General features: G+C 41.7%; 1 long non-coding RNA gene across 1 annotated transcript in view; it reads left to right on the top strand.

Moving 5' to 3' along the window:
- The window catches only part of LOC109491331, a 44,079-nt gene extending 26,552 nt beyond the window's left edge, over positions 1–17,527 (top strand). The window contains exons 3-4 of the long non-coding RNA XR_002144683.2: positions 3,518–3,622; positions 17,404–17,527. This is a non-coding gene — a long non-coding RNA (uncharacterized LOC109491331). The remainder of the gene's footprint in view (positions 1–3,517; positions 3,623–17,403) is intronic.
- Positions 17,528–21,823: the final 4,296 nt, after the last annotated feature.

Below are 21,823 nucleotides of genomic sequence, written 5' to 3'. Positions count from 1 at the left end.
ACAGACATTCATAACAGCACTATTCACTATAGCTAAAAGTTGGAAACAGCTCAAAGGTCCATCAACAGATGCTTGGCTAAACAAATGTGGTATGTGCATACGGTGGCATATTATTCAGCCATACAAAGGAAGGAAGCGCTGACACATGCCATGACATAGACAAACCTTGAAAACATTTTGCTAAGTGAAAAAAGCCAAACACAGAAGGACAAATATCTTATGACTCCATTTACATGAAAATTCAGAAGAGGCAAATCCAAAGAGCCAGAAAGCAGATTAGTGGTTGCCAGGGGTTGAGGAAGGGTTTACTGCTTAACGAGTACAGGTTTTCCTTGTGGGATCGTGAAAATCTTCTGGAACTTGATCGTGGTGATGGTTGCACCACATTGTGAATGGACTAAAAGCTACTAAATTGTACACTTTTTAAAAAATGGTTACAATGGTGAATTTAAGTGATGTGGTTTTTTACCACAACTTAAAGAAAGCAAAAACAAAACCAGAACCTTCCTAAGGTTGTACGATAGCAAATAAATCCCAGAGAGGGTACAGCAAATGAATTAACACAGTGCTGGAAGTCTAAGTCCTGCAAATCTTGCAGAGGGTAACCATCACTTAATCCACTAGCTTCAAAGCATACGAGGCAGGCAGTACCCTGACAGAGACAAAGCTTCTATAATACACAAGCTCACTGATTGAAAAACAAACAAGTAGGGCGCCTGGGTGGCTCAGTCGGTTCAGCATCTGCCTTGGGCTTAGGTCATGATCTCCCGGTCCAGGGATCGAGTCCAGGGATCGAGCTTCCTGTTCAGCAGGGAGTCTGCTTCTCTTTCTCTCTCCCTCTGCCCCTCCCCACTGTTCGTTCTCTCTCTCTCTCAAATAAATGAATAAAATGTTAAAAAAAAAAAAAAAAGAAAGAAAAAGAAAAACAAGCGGGTATACCACCCTAGAAAAAGAGAGAGAGCCAATCAAAGTACACCTGGCTTTGGAAGTCACAGTGAAAACAGACCTTGAAAATATTCTCATTTAAGAGACTTTAAAAAATGTTCCAGAAATTTCAGGAAAGTTATGACAGGCTTTGGGGAACATAGCTGGTTAGTGGAAGAACCTGGTCCGATAGAACCAACATGTCCTGTCTCTTTTTACCTAGGATCTTCCTAGTCAGAGCAATTCCATAAGCATCTTTCAGAATAGTTGTAACCTGAGTGTTTGTTAGGCCAGGGACAACTGTATTTCCCCTCCACATCCCCTCAAATATATGTACAAAGAGAAACCTGCTAGCTACACTTTTAAAATAGCTCCTATCTTTGTGCTCTAAATCTTGGTTGGTGTCACACCCAAGTTAGAGAGCTGGCTTCTCTGAGACTGCCCCCCTACTTCACCCAGAAACCAGTCACCAAATCTGCCAGTTCTCACTTTGGAACAGGAGTGAATCTGGACATTCCTCTCTTCTCATCACGATTCCCTGAGCCTTATCTTGGACAGTTTCGTACACCACCTAACTGCCCAGGTTACCTGTAGCTGCATCCCACACTGACTCAAGAGGCACATGAACTGTAAGTGGGATCTTAGGGAGTTCTAAACCCTATGACACTTGCTGTAGGTGGGACTGAATCTGGGTGCAGTAGTGTTCTCCTTGGTTCCAGATTAACAGTGACCATGAAATTAAACTGTAAATTAGTTTAAAAGACTCTGACCTCAACAATGGCAACGGAGGCAAAGTCTTGATCATTGATTCCTTCAGACACACAGAAAGAGAGATCTTGACTTAGTGGTACAAACACTGGATTCTCAGGTTTCCTTAGCAACCTGCCATCCTGCCCTGGGTGACAAATTGGAAGTTCCAATTTCCTTCTAGCTCTAAAAATTCTCATTCTATGAATATCTGTGGTTTTAGAGAGCCTACCCAAGGGGAGTGGTGCAAAAGTAAAACTATTAAACTTGACTATTAAACTTGGACTAGTAAAATAGAAGCGGGGACACAGATGGCTGGCTAGAAGGTAATCTGATGGAATTCAGGGAAATGGCAGGCTATGTTTGTCCCGTGGACAGAATGTGATATTAGGAGTGTCCAATGGCGATTCTAAATTAACACAAGTTTAAGTTCTGCTCTAGCCCACTCTGTTAACCAAGGCAGAGCAATGAGTACATATTATTGAAAGATTTCTTTTTAAAATGGCTACAAAGTACGAATTTCAGGAATTCGGAGGTCATATTTCAGAGAAAATGTCATTATCCAGAACCGCTCCCTGCAGTGCATGATGAGCTATGACTGTATTGTACCATGAGGAGCACCAGCTTTAAGTCCAGACGTTCAGATACTCAGACTTGAGGGCAGAGGTTCATGTGTGATCTGATCCTGCAGCATCTGGAAGGACAGGGAGAGAAGTAGGAAAACCATCAAATGGGGCCTGACCTTCCCAGCTGAGGACCTGCATGTCACAGGCTGTCCTTCTCACAGGAACAAAGTGCACAGTAGATTGCAACCAACGTTCCTGAGCAAGAGAAACTAAGGGTGGCTCTTCCTTTTTCCATAAAATATGTGTGGTTTTGGACCCAGGGAATTTGAATAACATCCACCAATCCCTTGCTTGGGGTCCCTTTTGTTTACTGTTCCTGTTAGTTTCCCTTTTGATACAAATATCTCCATCAAGAGTTTGGGAGCAACTTGTCCATGTATATCACAAAGAAGCCAAAAAGACAGTTGGGGGTCTCACTAGGAGCCCTGGGGGATTGACAGACCAGGTCAGGACCTCTTTCTCCTCTGCTGGAGGCCAAGCCTTGCCTGCAGAAGCCTGGCTGCCCACAGCATTCTCCAGGTCCCCCAGGGGCCCAAGAAGAGCAAGTCACAAAGTTCTGGATAGAGGAGGCATCAGAGAACTAACAACTCCACTTTTGCTGCCAATGAAAGCTAGGTTAGGGAGCATAGCTCAGGGTCATTGCCCAAATGGGTCTGCCAACCCCAGTCCAAGGTCAGCCTCCACCCAGGGTAAGGTGGAATCTGCAATGCAAACACACTTGCAGGTGGCAGCCTCTGGCTGGCCCAGAAGGAAAATGAATGACAAGAACAAATGCTTCCAATGGAATACACCTCAGTGATCAAAAAGAATGAAATCTTGCCATTTGCAATGACGTGGATGGAACCAGAGAGTATTATGCTAAGTGAAATAAGGCATTCAGAGAAAGACAAATACCATATGGTTTCATTCATATGTGGAATTTCAGAAACAGAACTGATGAACGAACATAGGGGAAGGGAAGGAAAAATAAAATAAGATAAAAAAGAGAGGGAGGCAAACCGTAAGAGACTGTTAACTCTAGGGAACAAATTGAGGGTTGCTGGAGGGGAGAGGTGTGGGGAATGGTGTAACTGGATGATGGGCATTAAGGAGGGCACTTGATAGAATGAGCACTTGTGTTATATAAGACTGATGAATCACTAAATTCTACCCCTCAAATTAATAATACACATACGTGTTAACTAACTTGAATTTAAATAAAATCTTTTTTTTATAAAAAGAAGAAGAAGAAATGCTACTTATCCTTACTGAGGATAAACTGGACCCATGACTGTCCACCACCACTCAAGACCTCACCCACCTGAGACCACAGAGGAAGCAGTGTGGTAAGAGGATGGCTGTATGGAGGGAAATCCTTCACAGCACCCCTTAAACAAATGAATGTTTGTGGTGGCTAGGAAACCTTATTAAACCTACCAGTTTAGAAAATAGGAATATCTCAAATATTGGTCTCCTGCATGCCCAGCTTTGGGTTCTAAAGGGCGTTCACTTGTAAGATCTGCTTTGCCAAGGCCTTGAACCTGAAAGTCTGGCTGGCGGGGTGGTGTCTAGGGACAACAGGTGGCTCCCACACCTGGGGCTCAGTGTGTGCACTGGGGCTAAGGCTGTCCCCTCCCCTGCTGCCAATGTCTGTGGGAGCCTTGAGCTGCCCACATTCTATTAAACACTTCTCAGATGTTCCAGGGACAGTGGTCATCTGCCCAGAGCCCCTGTGCTCTGTTCCCCTTCCAGCTTCCTCTGAGAGAAGACCTGGCCTTGAACCTCTCCCAGTTGGCTGGAGCCTCTTTCCCCTCAGTCTGGTTCCTGCCAGCTCTTTTCCTGCCTTGATTTCACCTCCCCCACATTGCCTGGATGCTTCTAGGATACCCACAAGACCCTGAGAACTATTGTCGCTGCCCTTCCCTTGTTCCCTCCCTCCCTTCCTCCCCCCTCCTTAGATCAAATAATGGCTTGAGTGTTGCTGGCACCCAACCCATAGAGGCAAAGAGAACTGTCAGGAAATGGGCAACCCCCTCTCAGTGGGCATTTGCCCAGTATGGCTCAATGAGATCAATGTAAGAACCTGCCAGGCCCTTGGTGCTATGTGCCCCTCTCCCTCCGTACTTCTCAGAATCCTCTCATTTTTACTCTTTCCCTCTTCTTTCTCTGGCTCACACCTTTTCTTTTTTCTGCCTTACTGGCTATTTTCCTTCCTCTTTCTATCTCTGGACTTTGGGGATTTTTTCTGCCTCCCCCCTTTACTTCTTCCAATTTCTTAGCCTCTCCTGCACATAACTGTAGTCTGGTTGCCTGGATTTGTACAACAGCGTCCTAAAAATCCCTCTGTGGACGAAGCCTCCACCTCTAGTTCTTTCTCCGCTTCAGACAGAGTGACCGCTTTCTGTCACTCTCTGATTCAAGACCCTGCACCGCCTTCCCAGTGCCCGCAGAACTGAGTCCAAATTCCAATATGGCAGACAGTGCCCTTTGTCACATGCCTTTCTCCGAAACACGCAAGTGTTTATTGGTTTAGCAAACAAATCAATTTAGTTATTGAGCACCTACCATGAGCAGATACTTTACCAGGAGCTGAAGATAAAATAAATACAACATAAACACAAAAATATTGACAAATGAGGGGCGCCTGGGTGGCACAGCGGTTAAGCGTCTGCCTTCGGCTCAGGGCGTGATCCCGGCGTTATGGGATCGAGCCCCACATCAGGCTCTTCCGCTATGAGCCTGCTTCTTCCTCTCCCACCACCCCTGCTTGTGTTCCCTCTCTCTCTGGCTGTCTCTATCTCTGTCGAATAAAGAAATTAAAAAAATCTTTAAAAAAAAATATTGAAAAATGAAACTGTGTCTGGGATTTGCTTCAAAATAATCCAAGGAGTTGGGGGAAAAGGTGCAGAGAAAACACAACTGACCATGAATTGACACTTATTGAAGCTGGGTGATGGATATGGGGCTTATTATGTTATTCTCTCTACTTCGGTGTCGGTTTGAAAATTTTCTGTTAAAAATATAATGGGTAAATTGTCTTTCTCTGCTTGACTTATTTCGCTTAGCATTTTCTCCTCCAGTCCCATCCATGTTGCAGCAAATGTTGAGAAATTGTTCTTTGTGATGGCTGAGTAATATTCCATTGTATATATGGACCACAGCTTCTTCTTATTTATTTATTTATTTATTTATTTTAAGATTTTATTTATTTTAAGATTTTATTTATTTATTCGACAGAGATAGAGACAGCCAGCAAGNTTATTCGACAGAGATAGAGACAGCCAGCAAGAGAGGGAACACAAGCAGGGGGAGTGGGAGAGGAAGAAGCAGGCTCCCAGCGGAGGAGCCTGACGTGGGGCTCGATCCCATAACACCGGGATCACGCCCTGAGCCGGAGGCAGACGCTTAACCTCTGTGCCACCCAGGCACCCCCCCCTTTTTTAAAAAAGATTTTATTTATTTATTTATTTGACAGAGAGACAGCCACAGAGAGAGGGAACACAAGTAGGCAGAGTGGGAGAGGAAGAAGCAGGCTCAGTGGAGGAGCCTGATGCGGGGCTTGATCCCATAATGCCAGGATCACGCCCTGAGCCGAAGGCAGACGCTTAACGACTGAGCCACACAGGCACCCCGGACCACATCTTCTTAATCCAGTCTCCAAAGGCAAGAGAAAACAAAAGAAAAAATGAACTTGTGGGACCTCATCAAGATAAAAAGCTTCTGCACAGCCAAGGAAACAGTCAAAAAAACTAAGAGGCAGTCCACAGAATGGGAGAAGATATTTGCAAATGCCACTACAGATAAAAGACTGGTATCCAAGATCTACAAAGAACTTCTCAAACTCAATACACGAGAAACAAATAATCAAATCAAAAAATGAGCAGAAGATATGAACAGACACTTTTCCAATGAAGACATACAAATGGCTAACAGGCACATGAAAAATGTTCAAAATTGTTAGCCATCAGGGAAATTCAAATCAAAACCACATTGAGATACCACCTTATGCCAGTTAGAATGGCAAAAATTGACAAGGCAGGAAACAACAAATGTTGGAGAGGATGTGGAGAAAGGGGATCCCTCTTACAATGTTGGTGGGAATGCAAGTTGGTACAGCCACTCTGGGAAACAGTGTAGAGGTCCCTTAAAAAGTTAAAAATTGAGCTACCCTATGATCCAGCAATTGCACTACTGGGTATTTACCCCAAAGATACAGACGTAGTGAAGAGAAGGGCCATATGCACCCCAATGTTCATAGCAGCATTGTCCACTATAGCTAAATCGTGGAAGGAGCTGAGATGCCCTTCAACAGATGACTGGATTAAAACTGAGGGCTTCAGAGGGGAGGGGGGTGGGGGAATGGGATAGGCTGACGATGGGTATTAAGGAGGGCACGTATTGCATGGTGCACTGGGTGTTATACGCAAGTAATGAATCATGGAACTTTACATCAAAAACTAGGGATGTACTTTACATCAAAAACTAGGGATGTACTGTATGGTGACTAACATAATATAATAAAAATTATTATTAAAAAATATAATGGGTAAAGAGATCTGGCAAGTACCTTGGCTTCCCTTTCCTCACAACTCTCCATGTGCTCTATGCTCAGGATCCCCAAAGCAGCTTATCATAACATTACTACAATTGACAATTTGTTGTAATTGCTTGCTTAATTGTCTGCCTTTTCTACAAGGCTACAAGTTCTGTGGGCACAGGGCATTTTTTTTTGGCTATCTCCCTCTTTTATCCCCAGAGCCTAGCACACACTAGATGCTCCGTAAATATCCACAGAATGAATGAGTAAAATGAACTCTGTAGGCTCTCACAGAGCAGCTGGTGCAAAGCTGGCCTCACTGCAGGGTCTGGCCGGGGGGTGGGTGAGGACGAGGAGGAGCTATCTTGGCAGTGCCCGGGCCTAGGCACCACAGACAGGCATTCATACTCTGGGCTAGCAACTTGGAGGCAGAATCCAACACTTTGAAGCTCATTTTGTAAAGTCTGGATTAATGACCTGGTAATATTTTTTCTGACTTTTCAATAAATTACAGCGAGTCAGGAATGACATTTAGTGAAAGTTTCTTCTCGATAATACACCACCTGCATCCTGCCATACTTGAACGCAGAGCAGATAAGTATAAATTGTATGAGATGACATGATTTCTAGTTAAGAGAAGTGTCAAGTGCAGGACACTTTTACTGGTTGGCATGAGAGCCTTGCTCTCAGAGCAAGGCCTTTCCTGAACACTCTACCTGAAGCAGCCATCCCATCCAGTCTTACTGTCTCCTGTTCAGGTTTTTAAATAGCATCAATCACTAGCTACAGTCACACATGGTGTGCTTACTGGTGGTCTGCCTTAGAGTTTGAGCAGCCAATAAACAAGGGCTCTGTCTGATGTTAACCAGTGCTGGGCACAAGGTAGGTATTCAGAGACTGAATGAATGAAACTGGTGTTTATTACTGAGCAGGGCTCCTCTGCAATAACAGAAGCAGGCTTTTTAAAAAAAATTTTTTAAAGAGGGAGAGAGAGAGAGGTGGGGGGGAGAGGGAGAGGGAAAGAGAGAGACCATGACCTGAGCCGAAATCAAGAGCCAGACGCTCAACTGACTGAGCCATACAGGTGCCCCAGAAGCAGACTTTTTTTTTTTTTTAAGATTTTATGTGTTTATTTGAGAGAGAGAGAGAGAGACAGTGCATACATGAGTGGGGAGAGGGGCAAAGGGAGAAGCAGGCTCCCTGCTGAGCAGGGCACTGGCCCTGGGGCTCGATCCCCAGGACCCTGGGATCATGACCTGAGCCCAAAGCAGACACTTAACGGACTGAGCCACCCAGGTGGCCCCAGAAGCAAAGTTTTTAATACAGTTTTTTGTCTCTGCATTCATGTAAGACTATTAAGTGTTCTTTCAGTAAAGTATATAAAGGTAATAAAACATTTTAACAACATGAATGAAATGAGCCAAAGAAAGACCTCTCTTATCCCATGAACTCCTTCTACAACCCAAAGAAGCTCTGGGTAACGTAGATGACTTCAGATATAAAATGTTGGCAGTGCAATCCCCTTTTATTTTTTCAGTGTAGTACTTGCATAAATACTGTCAAACCAAGGAACAGTCTGTTATATTTACAGAAATGGAACCATCTTTACAAGCCTTTGGGAATTCTTCCACGATAGCATTTTTACTGACTACGTGTTGTTTTGCTGTATGGATTTCCTTATTACTGGGCATTTAAGTTAATCAAATTTTTCGTTATTTTAAGCGCTGTTGCTATTACAGTGTTTGTATGAATAGTTACATCTTTGTGCTAAATAACTACTTCTGTGGAAGAAATTCCTCATAAACAATTTGTTAAATTGAAGGATATAAATATCATCAAAGCTTTTGTTAGCTTTCCTTATGTCCAAGTTCTTGATCTGTGAAACTGAGTAGATCCTTAACTCCACCCTGGGACTTGAGTCCTGCCCTATGACCCTGCCAGTGGCTGGGAACTTGTCCCTCATATACAGGCCTCCCAGCCGTCCACTGTACATCACAGGTATACCAGTCTACCTGACTCTCTGTCATGGCTCCCCTTCCGGATTCTTTGCGCCACTGCTCTGTCTGCCGGGAGACGCCATTTCTCTGAACCATATAGACACTGCCAGACCCCTTGCATGGGATCCCTGCCCTAGTCAGGTGCTGCCTTCCCCTTCTGCCTTCTCTCTTGTGTGTCAACACAGGCAACAGTCCCTGTTGCGACAACTGCTACAACAGTGCCTTGGCTCTTATGGCGCATTTCTGGTCATCTCTACAATGTATGTATTAGTGCTTCCTTGGTCGTGGACTCTTAAATGTAACTCCCGATTATAACTTTGTTCCTTTAATAAAACGTGATCTTCTTTATGATGATCAACTCTGTGGCATGGGTTCTAGGACGCCTTGTGGAAAAACTGCATGACAGTGACTAACAACCCATTAAAAGACTAGTGATCCTAATTATCCTCATCATAAAAGAATGATATTTAACCTGTTTAAAACAATTTTTATTATGGTAACACATAACATGACTTTACCATTGTCACCATTTTTCAGTGTGCGATTCAGCAGCCTGTGAGCACTTTCATAATGTTATGTAACCATCACCACCATCTATTTCCAAAACTCTTGCGTCACCCCAAACAGAAACTCTATAACCATTAAGCAATAACTTTGCATTCCCCTCTCTCCCAGCCTTGGCAGCTTCTATTCTACTTTCTGTCTCTATGAATTGGTCTGTTCTTAATACCTCGTATAAGCGGAATCAGACAGCGTGTATCTTTTTGTGTCTGGCTTATTTCACTTAGCCCTGATGTTTTCAAGGCTCATCCATGTATCAGAATTTAATTCCTTGGTTGTGGCTGAACTGTATTCTGTCATGTGTGTACCACAGTTTGTTTATCCAGTCATCTGTTGATGGACATTTAGGTTGTCTCCACCGGTTGGCTATTGTGACTAATGCTGGTATTATTAAATGACTAACAACTCTAATTATCCCAATTGTGAAACAATGGTATTTAACCTATTCTTGTGTTCCACCTCTGTTCCGAACATTTCCAATTTCACGGTAAAATAGTGCTTTAAGAAAACTAAGTATAAACAAATATTGAACTCTTATTAATGAGCGCATTTCCAGGGAAGTGTGCTGATGTCCACAACATAATTTAAAATTCATTGAAAGTAAGTGTTAACAGAGGGATAGGTATATATGATACAACACAAAGCAAGTAAAAAATGTTAATGGTAAATCTCTGTGGGGATATACAGTTATGTACTGTAAAATTCTTTCAACTTTCCTGTATGCTGGAAAGCTTTTGTTATTTAAAAACTCCAAAAGAAATTGGAGAACTTAACCCAGACACTTGCCTAAAGTTATGACCATTCCATCTATGCAGAGAAATGGACCTAAGGAAAAAATAGTTTAACAATAACCATTTTTAAAGTGTCCTAAAAGAGATCTAGATATCCCTAAAATTTCTATTACTAACCTATGATGTGTTTTTAAAATGTTTATGAACGGTGTCTGTCAATGGTTTGGAAAAACTCAAATAAGGTCAGTCATAAAACATCAACATCAGCGGACCTGTTCAACTCAGGACATTACTACTGCAGTTTTAAGAAAAATCCACCAGGTGGCAGAGGAAAGGAGTCACAGAAAACGTGCCAATTTCTAATTTAAATGAGTATTTTATTACTTCTGTTTTAAGGAAAGATCTGCACACCTTTAACATGAAGCTCACTATGCAGGACATAGAACTAAATGTGTGATTTAAATCTGAACGCCAATCTGCCGGAGGATATTTGCTTATACTATTAAAAAAATGGTGCTTATCCTGATTTATCGTGCTTATCTGCACAATTTCCTTCTTGTAGGAGAGTGACTATGTAGTTATCCCTTCTTGCTGCTCACACGATGTACCAAGTACACCATCACTCCCATTGGGCTCACAGCGGTCCCAGCCCCCCCACTCCCACCAGAGCCCAGAAGCCATGGAGCTTCTTAATGTGTCACCACTGTTAGCAGATTTTAAAAATTCAATTATTTAAGATAAAAAACAAAACCAAACCTGCAAAACAATTCACCCATTTCTCCCACTTCCCAGCTCTCTCCCACCCTTACCTTGGGCAACCACCAATCTGTTCTCTGTATCTGTGAGCTTGGATTTTTTTTCCCCCCAGATGCCACCTATAAGAAAGATCATATAGTATTTGTCTTTCTCTGTCTACCTTATTTCACGTAGCATAATACCCTCAAGATTTATCCATGTTGTCACAAATGGCAAGATCTTATTCTTTATTATAGCTGGGTAATATCCCATTGTGTGTTATTACCACATCGTTATCCATTCACCCATCCATTGATGGACATTTAGGTTGTTTCCGTATGTTGTCTTTTGTAAATAATGCTGCAAAATGAACATGGGGATGCACATATCTTTTCAAATCAGTGTTTTTGTTTTCTTCTGATAAATACCCAGAAGTGGAATTGCTGGATCATATGGTAGTTCTATTTTTAATTTTTGAGGAATCTCCACACTTCTTTCCATAGTGTATGGTTTCAGAGCTTACATTCAAATCCTTAATCCATTTTGAGTTAATGTTTGTACACAACATAAGATGGTGGTCAGTTTTCATTCTTTTGCACGTGGCTATCCACTTTTCACAATACCATTTATTGGAGAGACTGTCTTTCCCCCACTGTACATTCTTGACTCCTTTGTTATAAATTAAAGTTGACTATAAATACGTGGATTTATTTCTAGGCTCTCTACTCCCTTCCATTGATCTATGTGTCTGTTTTGATGCCCATACCACACTGTTTTAATTACTATAGCTTTGTAATATAGTTTGAAGTCAGGGAGCGTGATGCCTCCAACTTTGTTCTTCTTTCTCAAGATTGCTTTGGCTATTCAAGGGTCTTTGATGTTTCCCTACAAACTTTAGGATGGCTCTATTTCTAAATTCCACGCCTCTGTTAACAGATCTTTATTTTATTTTATTTTTTTTTAAGATTTTATTTATTTATTTGACAGAGATAGAGACAGCCAGCGAGAGAGGGAGCACAAGCAGGGGGAGAGGGAGAGGAAGAAGCAGGCTCACAGCAGAGGAGCCTGATGTGGGGCTCGATCCCACAACGCCGGGATCACGCCCTGGGCCAAAAGCAGACGCTTAACCGCTGTGCCACCCAGGCGCCCCTGTTAACGGATCTTTAAATACTACTGTTTTTACTTTAAGGAAATGCTTTACCTGCCATAATGACAAATTCAAAGTAAATAGTGTAAAGAGAAAAAGAAAAAATATTCCCTACAATGTAATTATGAAGAGGCTAATAAGTCAGTAGATTAGACATTTTGAGTTATTCATAGAAATCAACACGTTTTATATATACAATCAACCTCATGATTATTTCATTTGAGCAGGCCTTGATTTGTCTTCTGTAATTTTCCAGAGGGATTCCTAATTAGTCCTCACACTGAATTAAAACAGTCCTTCTACATTTCCCTTCTCTGACACATACTTTGGGATGGCAATGAAGCAGGAATGATTTAAGAAATTTTCAACAGTTGTCTGGCTTATTTTTTGTTTGGAAGGAGAAAGAAGATGAATAAGAAAATTTAAAAAAATCAGATCTGTGGAGCCAGAATTCTTTTTAGCAAATAGATCATATTTTTAGATGACGGAAGATGACTGTCCGTTAGGAATTCTGCAGGTGCGTCTCGCTACCAGAGCACTCGAGAGATTTTTGGTGGGAAGGAGTCAGGACGTGGCATGGCAAGTGTTCAGTGAGAAGATGCAGAACATCAGTCAACTGCTCTCAGACTAGCTGCACTGATTACACCCAAGCCCTGCTTTAACATGACAAGCCTCTGGCTCATTTTGTTTTGTTGAAAAATACATTGCTTGGCAATTTTTTTTTTTTTAAGCTGACAAACATCATCCTGTGGGAACAGAAGGTGAGAACTAGAACAGAGTTCCAGAGCTGCTGCTGAGTCTCGGTTGGACTTGTCTAGCGAGTTGACTCATCCCTTTCCTAAGGAGGCACCAACCAGATGTATTGGTAGTACTTAGGGATCACACCCTGCTTTCAATGCTTACTCAGCCGCCTTTCCAATATGTGCGAATTGCTACTTTCATTCCCATTTCAATATGCATTTACGACCTGAATTTTTAACTCTGCCACTTTTTGATCACAATTCAGGCTAAGCATTTATATTATGGAAAACAACAATAACAACAATGTGCCAGCGAAAAATACACTCTACAATAATAACAGCAAAAGAGAGTTTGTCTGGCAATTAAAGAACTCGGGATCACTGTGTTATAGCAGATTGTATGGAAAAGTGCCTTTTATTGAGTAGTAAGAAAAACAAGGATTAGAATATATGGAGAGAGAATATTTCCTCAAAAGTTTTTGAGGAAACTCAAACTCAAAAACGGGAAAAATTCTCTTCGTATTTCTCTCTCTTTCTTTCCCCATATTGAATTTCCTCCAAACTGAAAAAGTTCTTAAAAAAAAAAAAGTCCATTTTCTCTCTCTTTTTTTTAAAGATTTTATTTGTCAGTATGTGAGAGAGAAAGAGAGAGAGAGAAAGAGCACAAGCAGGGGGAGTGGCAGGCCGAGGGAGAAGCAGGCTCCCCGCTGAGCAAGAAGCCCATATGGGACTGGGTCCCAGGACCCTCAGATCATGACCTGAGCTGAAGGCCGATGCTTAACTGACTGAGCCACCCAGGCATCCCAAAAGAGCCAATTTTCAAGTTAGTTATAATTAGATTTTAATCAATACAACTGTTTTTAACATTGTATACTGTTTTTCTTTCCAGTTAACTGGATTATTTTATAAGCTAGTTAACTACTTGCAGTCAACAAACTCTCAGGCAAAATATTGGCTTCCATTCAGTGTCACAGAGATATTATCCCTGGAAAAAAATGTAGAAACTGAGACACAATCAGGTAGCATGTAAAAAAGTCACATTTCTTTCTTTTTTTTTTTTTAAAGATTTTATTTATTATTTATTTGACAGAGACAGAGACAGCCAGAGAGAGAGGGAACACAAGCAGGGGGAGTGGGAGAGGAAGAAGCAGGCTCACAGCAGAGGAGCCTGATGTGGGGCTCGATCCCATAACACCGGGATCACACCCTGAGCCGAAGGCAGACGCCTAACCGCTGTGCCACCCAGGCACCCCAAAAAGTCACATTTCTTGAACTGAGTGGCAACTCAGACTTTAAGGCTAGTTGACAAGACTTTAAGGCTAACAGGACAAGGCTTCAGGTCAGTCCCCTGGTGGGCCAGATAATAATACACTATCCTGGTCACAGATCTGAGCAAGCTAAACATCTGACCTGTGTAAGCCGTAGGTCAGAATATAGATCAGGCCCAAGGAGGATCTGTATCTACCCATCCCCATTGACAGAAAGACAGCTGAAAACCCAAGCCATGCTGAGACCAGTCAGGAGTGAGATTACTAAGGCTGACACGTTCACATGCACGCTGGCCGTGTTAACTATGCGAAGTATGCTGAGTACCCTGATGACTGTGTTGGGTGAACCCACACGGCATATCGCATTTATCCCAAATGACACATCATTTGTTTATTAAAGACATCCTCCTTTTATTTGTACTTCAAATTCCGGGCCACTAAAGATAGCTCTCTTTAAGGTTAACCAATTCATGTTCTTTGTTGACTTTCTGGAATTATAAGAAAGAAGAAAAGTTAAAATGTCAGCTAAATAAAACTAACACTTGGGTATTTGGGTACCTCAGATCTGCTTTGGAAATAAGTAGGATATGGGGCGCCTGGGTGGCTCAGTGAAGTGTCTGCCTTCAGCTGGGTCATGATCCCAGGGTCCTGGGATTGAGCCCTGCATTGGGCTCCCTGCTTCACGAGGAGACTGCTGCTCCTTCTCCCTCTGCCTGCAACTCCCCCTGCTTGTGCTTTCTCTCTCTCTGCCAAATAAATAAATAAAATATTTTTTAAAAAAAAGGAAATAAGAATATAACATAAATTTCTCATCTATCATAGGTAGCAAAGTTATAATCCTACTTTAAGAATCCAAATTGTTGGGGCGCCTGGGTGGCACAGCGGTTGGGCGTCTGCCTTCGGCTCAGGGCGTGATCCCGGTGTTATGGGATCGAGCCCCACATCAGGCTCTTCCGCTATGAGCCTGCTTCTTCCTCTCCCACTCCCCCTGCTTGTGTTCCCTCTCTCTCTGGCTGTCTCTATCTCTGTCGAATAAATAAATAAAATCTTTTAAAAAAAATCCAAATTGTTATCATAAAAGACATCTACTCCAAAACCCTCGTTTTTCAGAGTAAGAAACAAGAGCCAGAGATGCTAAGAGATATCCCTGTGCATCCCCAAAGAGCAGCAGGGCATAGTCATGACAACAGAAAGCAGCTTGCTGCCCACGTTAACCACTGAAAGTCTGGTTATATCCACGGTTCACATGCTGGAATTTGTTCCCGAGGCAGTGTGGTGTGGGGAAAAGAAAGCAGGGTTTAGAATCAGATTTCAAATTCACAATCCTGGCTCTTTTACTTGCTAGCTCACTGCCTTCTAGCTGTGTGGCAATGAGAAAACTAACCTCTTGGCGTCAATTTCTTCATCAAAAAATTGGGGATAATCAGAGTTATGGTGGAGGTCTGATGTGAGGATTAGAGACACAGAGCAGATGCCCAAATTGTAGCTATTGTTATCGATAGGAGGCTTGAGGCAATATGAACTCCATGTGATATGGGAGGACAACACTAGGGACATGGCTTCAGTTGGGCATGTCCGATGACTAATGTTCCAAAATAACAAGTAAAGCCGCAGTGAGTATCTGTCACTCTCCACCTCTGTCCCCTATGCCTGTCACCTTATACTTTCAAGAGAAAACATTTATTTTGAGAATGTGGCCCAGTCTAGGGTGTGTGATCATGAAATACTGCAAAGCCACGTAGCCCACATGGGGACCGAGTTAGAAGTCTGGGTTATCATTTGTAAGGTGTCCTAAGCAAGTGAACCAACCCCAGCTAGGAGGAACATAAAGGACAGGGAGTTCTCTCAGTTTCCACAGTCAACAAAAACTGCTGTCATTTGGACCCAGGGGATTTTAATTTATGGAAGTAACAGAATGATGATATGGAGAGCTCAATGCCATTGGAAAAAGAATTTATGACTTACATTGCCACCACACCACACGGGGGGGCACCAGGTTGTGGTCAGGAGGCAAAAGCAGAAGCAAGGGGAAAGTCTAGGCCAGTGTCTTATTGGGGTTTGTGTGGGAAAGGGAAGGCTGGGCAGGGCAGACGTTTTAGGATTAGCCTGTTTGAGTAATTCGGGCAGGTTTGGGGCTACAGGGGTGATCTCTGATTGCCTGGTACCTGGCCTGAGATGACTTAGGTCCCGGGAGATATTGGTGTGCTGTCTGAGAGTCCGATAAGGAGAGTGCTGTGGGGACAGAGGGACAAACGTGAGACTGTGTTGGAGTTCCAGGCAAATTCTTATTATCTGCAGGAATTAGCTAGCCCTGGGAGGTAAAGTCTGTCCTTGTGGCTGGAAGGCCCCCCAAATATTAAAACATCCTAAGATATGGGAAATAAAAACCATGATGAACCCAGTGACAGATGTTTCAAACCAGTATTTTTTCTTTCATGCAATTTTCCACTCATCCCTCAAACACTTAGTGCTTTCCTATATGCAGAAATTACATTTCATTTTCTATGTAAATAGTAAGTATCCTTGGTTTCAAATTTGCACCTGGATGGAGTTTGGGGTGATTTTTATTCTGCCTTTCATAAATAGAGTTCTTTTAAAAGACCATGAAATTCATGTTGTCATCAAGTCATAGAAGTTCAAGGACTAAAAGGGATCTGGAAAGTCACTCAGACTAACTCTTTCATTTTATATCTAGGAAATCAGTCATGAAACATTCTTCTGAGCCTTAATGGCTTAACTACTATTAAAATCAAACACAGAATATAATTAAACATGTAATTGAAAGCATTAATAACCAAACTTGGCCAAAAAGTGGTTAAATTTCAGAGTGCAACTCAGTGCGTTTTTCTTGTCTTCTCTCCTCCAAAGTAATGGTTCAAAGTGGAGAGGAGACATTAGAAAAATGTCTCTGCAGATCAGCAGAAGTCAGGGAAAACAACAGCAGTCATTTTCGGGACAGATTTCTCTGTATGTGATCAGCCTGCCATCACCATACAGTCAGCAGACTTCTGACAAAATCAAAACCATCAACTAGACCAAGAGAGCTTTATGGTTAAAATTGAGGCAAAGGCTGTCACCCAATAGACACCTGTATGAATTCCTGTCTGGGGAAGAATGAAACACTCCATTCTTGATTTTTGTTTTGTTTTGGTGTTTCAACCTGCTTAAGAGTAATAATGTAAAGGCAACAAGGATAGGCATGTTAAATTTGGATACACTCTTCTCCCTAGCTCATTCAGTTGCCTTAGGGTCTAAAGATAAAGGATGGTACACAGAGAACTAGAAAAATGGAATGGTGGAACCCAAGTCATATCCTTACCTGGAATGAAAAGTAGAGACTAATGCAGGGAGATGGCAAGGGCGCCAATAATACCTTATTATAATACCTGGAATTGTTCATCCCTCTTTCAGAAGCACTGAGCACGGTGAAGACATACATACTGCCTGGAAACAAACGTGGTTAGAAAATTATTACGGGGCGCCTGGGTGGCACAGCGGTTAAGCATCTGCCTTCGGCTCAGGGCGTGATCCCGGCATTATGGGATCGAGCCCCACATCAGGCTCCTCTGCTATGAGCCTGCTTCTTCCTCTCCCACTCCCCCTGCTTGTGTTCCCTCTCTCGCTGGCTGTCTCTATCTCTGTCAAATAAATAAATAAAATCTTTTAAAAAAAATTATTAGAAATACAAACCATTTTGTTCATTGAGTTTTTGTTTTCTCAGAGTAATGCATGCACACAGTTAAGACATACTACTAGTCCTACAAGACTACTTTCGAAAAACAGCAGTTTCCTGCCTGCCAAATTCTCTCTTTTCAGCCACAGCTATATACGATTCCTTTAGTCAGTTCTTATGGTATTTATCGCTACACCTCTAAGTAACATACTATGATTTCCTGAAAGTTTTTCCCAGTTTTAGGCATTATCTAGGGATTTCCCACTGTCGCAAGTGAGAACTTAGCTCTCTTTTTTCAGTGCTCTTCCCACCCCTTTTGGCCCCATCATGCATAGACTTCTCATTCCCCCATCCTCCCAATTAAGTTATATTTGTAGTTATAATTGTGGTTAGATCCATATTTACATTATTATCATTATGTAAATGCTATTACAGCATGCTCTGTGATAATTAGGAGGACTCCTAACCTAGTATGGAGAGATCATTCAGGCATATAGTCATTCAACAAGTGTTTATGGGATGCCCATACCATGCCAAGCACTATGCTCAGTGCTGGCTACACCCATCACTGTGTTGTAGGACAGCGCGGTCTGTGGAACCAGACTGCCAGGGGTCAGATCTTTTCCATTTCCTAGTCGTGTAATCATGGGTAACTTACTTAACCATTTTGTACTCAGTTACCTAAGAATCATTGAGAGGATTAAATGAATGAAAATGTGGGGTGCCTGGGTGGCTCAGTCGTTAAGTGTCTGCCTTCGGTTCAGGTCATGATCCCAGGGTCCTGGGATTGAGACCCAAGTCGGGCTCCCTGCTCAGTACATGCTCTCTCTCTCAAATAAATAAGTAAAAGAAATAAAGAAAAAAAGTGGGGGGCACCTGGGTGGCTTGGTTAAGCATCTGCCTTTGGTTCATGTCATGATCCCTGGTTCCTGGCTCTCTGCTCAGTGGGGAGCCTGCTTCTCCCTCTCCCTCTACCTGCCACTCTGCCTACTTGTGCGCTCTCGCTTTCTCTGTCAAATAAATAAATAAAAATTCTAAAAAAATCAAATGGAAAGGAGAAATGTACATATATACATATACATTCTACAAACATATATATACACACATCTACATATAATTGCATATGTATATACATGTGTTTATGTATATGTGAATATGATCTCTATATTTACAATAAACTAGCATGATAAGTGCTGAGAATGAAAAGTACAGGGTGCTACAAGAGCACTAAACAAGGGGAATCCTTATTTATTTGTTTATTAACACTTTAATATATTCAGTTTATTGTGTGTCAGTTATACCTCAATAAAGCTATTTTTCAAAAGTAAGTACCTGAAGGTTTTTCTGCACTCATTAGCCACCCTTAAAGGAACCAATAATCTTGATGCTACTCCTTTAAATACTGTTCTACACCCCACCCCCATTATAGCTTTCGTATTTTTTGCTATTACATATTTTTACTTTTATGAACATAGTAGATGGTATAAATTTTCCCCCTTCTTAGAATTGCCTTTTGCATTTGTGTTTCTTTTTTATTTTTTTTAGTATAGCTGACACATGTTACATCAATTTCAGATGTACAACATAGTGATTCCACAAGTTTATACATTATGCTACATTCAAGTTTGTACATTTTGCTATGTTCACTACACGTGTAGCTACCATCTGTCACCATATCTTGCTATTACAATATTATTGACTATATTCCCTATGGTGTGCCTTTTATTTCCATAATTTATTCATTCCGTACCTGGAAGCCTGTAGCTCCCTCTCCCCTTCAGCCATTTTGCAAATCTCCCCATTCCCCCTCCTCTCTGGCAACCATCAGTTTATTTTGTATTTTCAGGTCTGATTTTGCTTTTTGTTTATTTATTCAATTGCTTTTGTTTCAGATTCCACATATGAGTGAAATCATGTGGTATTTGTCTTTCTCAGCCTGACATATTTCACTTAGCATAATATCCTCTAGGTCTGCCCATTTTGTCTCAAAAGCCATGATCTCATCTGTTTTCATGGCTGTGTAATACTCGTGTGTGTGTGTGTGTGTTCCACATCTTCCTTACCCATTTGTCTATCAATGGACACTTAGGTCGCTTCCATATCTTATCTGTAATAAACCTAGGGGTGCATATATCTTTTTGAATTACTGTTTTTGTTTTCTTTGGGTAAATACCCAATAGAGGGTATATACAATACCCAATATTGGATCATATGGTAGTTCCATTTTTAAGTTTTTGAGGAACCTCCATACTGTTTTCCACAGTGGCTGTACATTCCCACCAACAACGTACAAGCGTTCCTTTTTCTCCACAGTGAGGAATCCTCATTTATTCTTTTTTTTTTTTAAGATTCTTTATTTTTAAGTAATCTCTACACCCAACGTAGGGCTTGACTTACAACCCCGAGATCAAGAGTCACATGCTCTACTGACTGAGCCAGCCAGGCACCCCCAGAGGAATCCTCATTAGATGGGAGCTCAAGGTAGGAAGGCTTCTCTAAGAATGTGATGTTTCAGCTGGAATTTGAGAGGGAATAGAAAGTAGCCATACTGGAAGGGAGGGCAGGGCGTACAAGAGAGAGAAGGGCATATGGCAAGGCCCCATGGTAGGAAAGAGCTTGTCAACTTGAGGAACTGAAAGACCACTGAGCTGGAGCACAGCAAGAGAAGAGAATTGCAGGAGCCCAGACAAGGCTTTGTGTGTCATAAGACTGGATCTTATTCTGTGTGCCATGAATGGCCAGTGAAAAATTTTAAGCATGGAAGTATCCTGAGCAGATCTGCATGTTTGAAAGATCATTATGATTGCCTAGAAGTAATTGTACTAAAGGGGAGCTGGAGAAGTTCTCACTTCCTGGTAGGTTAATTGCTCGAGACAAACCATGTGAAAGATGGTGACTTGGACTAGAACAGTGGCAGTGTAGGTGGTGAAAAGTGGACAGAGTCAATACATATTCCTGAATAGAGCCAACATGATTTGGCAATAGATTGGAAGTGGGGGATAAATGATTGAGAAGTGTCAGGGCTAACAACAAGGTTTTGAAATGGTTATCCCAGTGGGTGGCAGTGCCTTTACTGAGGTGGGACAAAGTGGATGAGAAGGAGATTTGGGCATTGCAGTTGAGAGAATATTGGACATTCCAGTTTTCATTATTCAATATATTTCCTTATATATTTAAAAATCACTTTTTAAAGATATAACAGCTTTATTGAGATATAATTCACATATGATATAAACCACTCATTTAAAGTGCATAATTCAGTGGTTTTCAGTATATTCAGAGTTGTACAATCATCACCATAGTCAATTTTAAAACATATTCATTATCCCAAAAGAAAGTCCATGCCCATTACCAGGCATTTCCCATTTCCCTCCCATTCTCCCTGCCCTAGGCAACCACTCATCTACTTCATCTTTATAGACTTGCCAATTTTGGATATTTCATATAAATCAAATCATCATACAATATCTGGTCTTTTGTGCCTAGTTTCTTTCACTTAGCATGATGTTTTCAAGATTTGTCCATGTTGTAGCATGTCTCAGTGCTTCATGCCTTTTTATGTCTGAATAATGTTCTATTTTACGGATATACCACTTTTATTTATCAACTCATCAGTTGATGAAAATTTGGGTTGTTTCATAATAGCCAAAATGCTGTTTTGAGCATTCACGTACAAGTTTTTGTGGATGTATGTTTTCATTTCTCTTGGATATAGACTTGGGATAGGAATTCCTGGGTCATATGGTAATTCTGTATTTAACCTTTTGAGGAACTGCCAGAATGTTTTCCAAAGAGGCTACACCATTTCACATTGTCACCAGCAAGTATGGGGCTTCCATTTGCTCCACATCTACTCCAACACTTAATACCTGTCTTTTTTATTATAGCCATCTTAGTAGGTGTGAATCTCAGTGTTTTGATTTGCATTTCCCTGAAGGCTAATAGTGGTGAGCATCTTTCCTCATATGCATTGGCCATTTGTATATCTTCTTTGAAGAAATATCTAACCAGATCTGTTGCCCATTTTTTAAATGGGTTTTTTTTTTTCCCTCTTCAGAGATAGGGGGAGGGGCAGAGGGAGAGAGAGAATCCTGTGCAGGCTCCATGCCCAGCATGGACCCCAGCCTGAGGTGGAGCTCAATCCCACAGCCCTGAGAT

This window comes from Ailuropoda melanoleuca, chromosome 9 (genome assembly GCF_002007445.2).
Source record: "Ailuropoda melanoleuca isolate Jingjing chromosome 9, ASM200744v2, whole genome shotgun sequence".
Lineage (NCBI taxonomy): Eukaryota > Metazoa > Chordata > Mammalia > Carnivora > Ursidae > Ailuropoda > Ailuropoda melanoleuca.
This window is presented reverse-complemented; position numbering and strand designations above follow the sequence as displayed.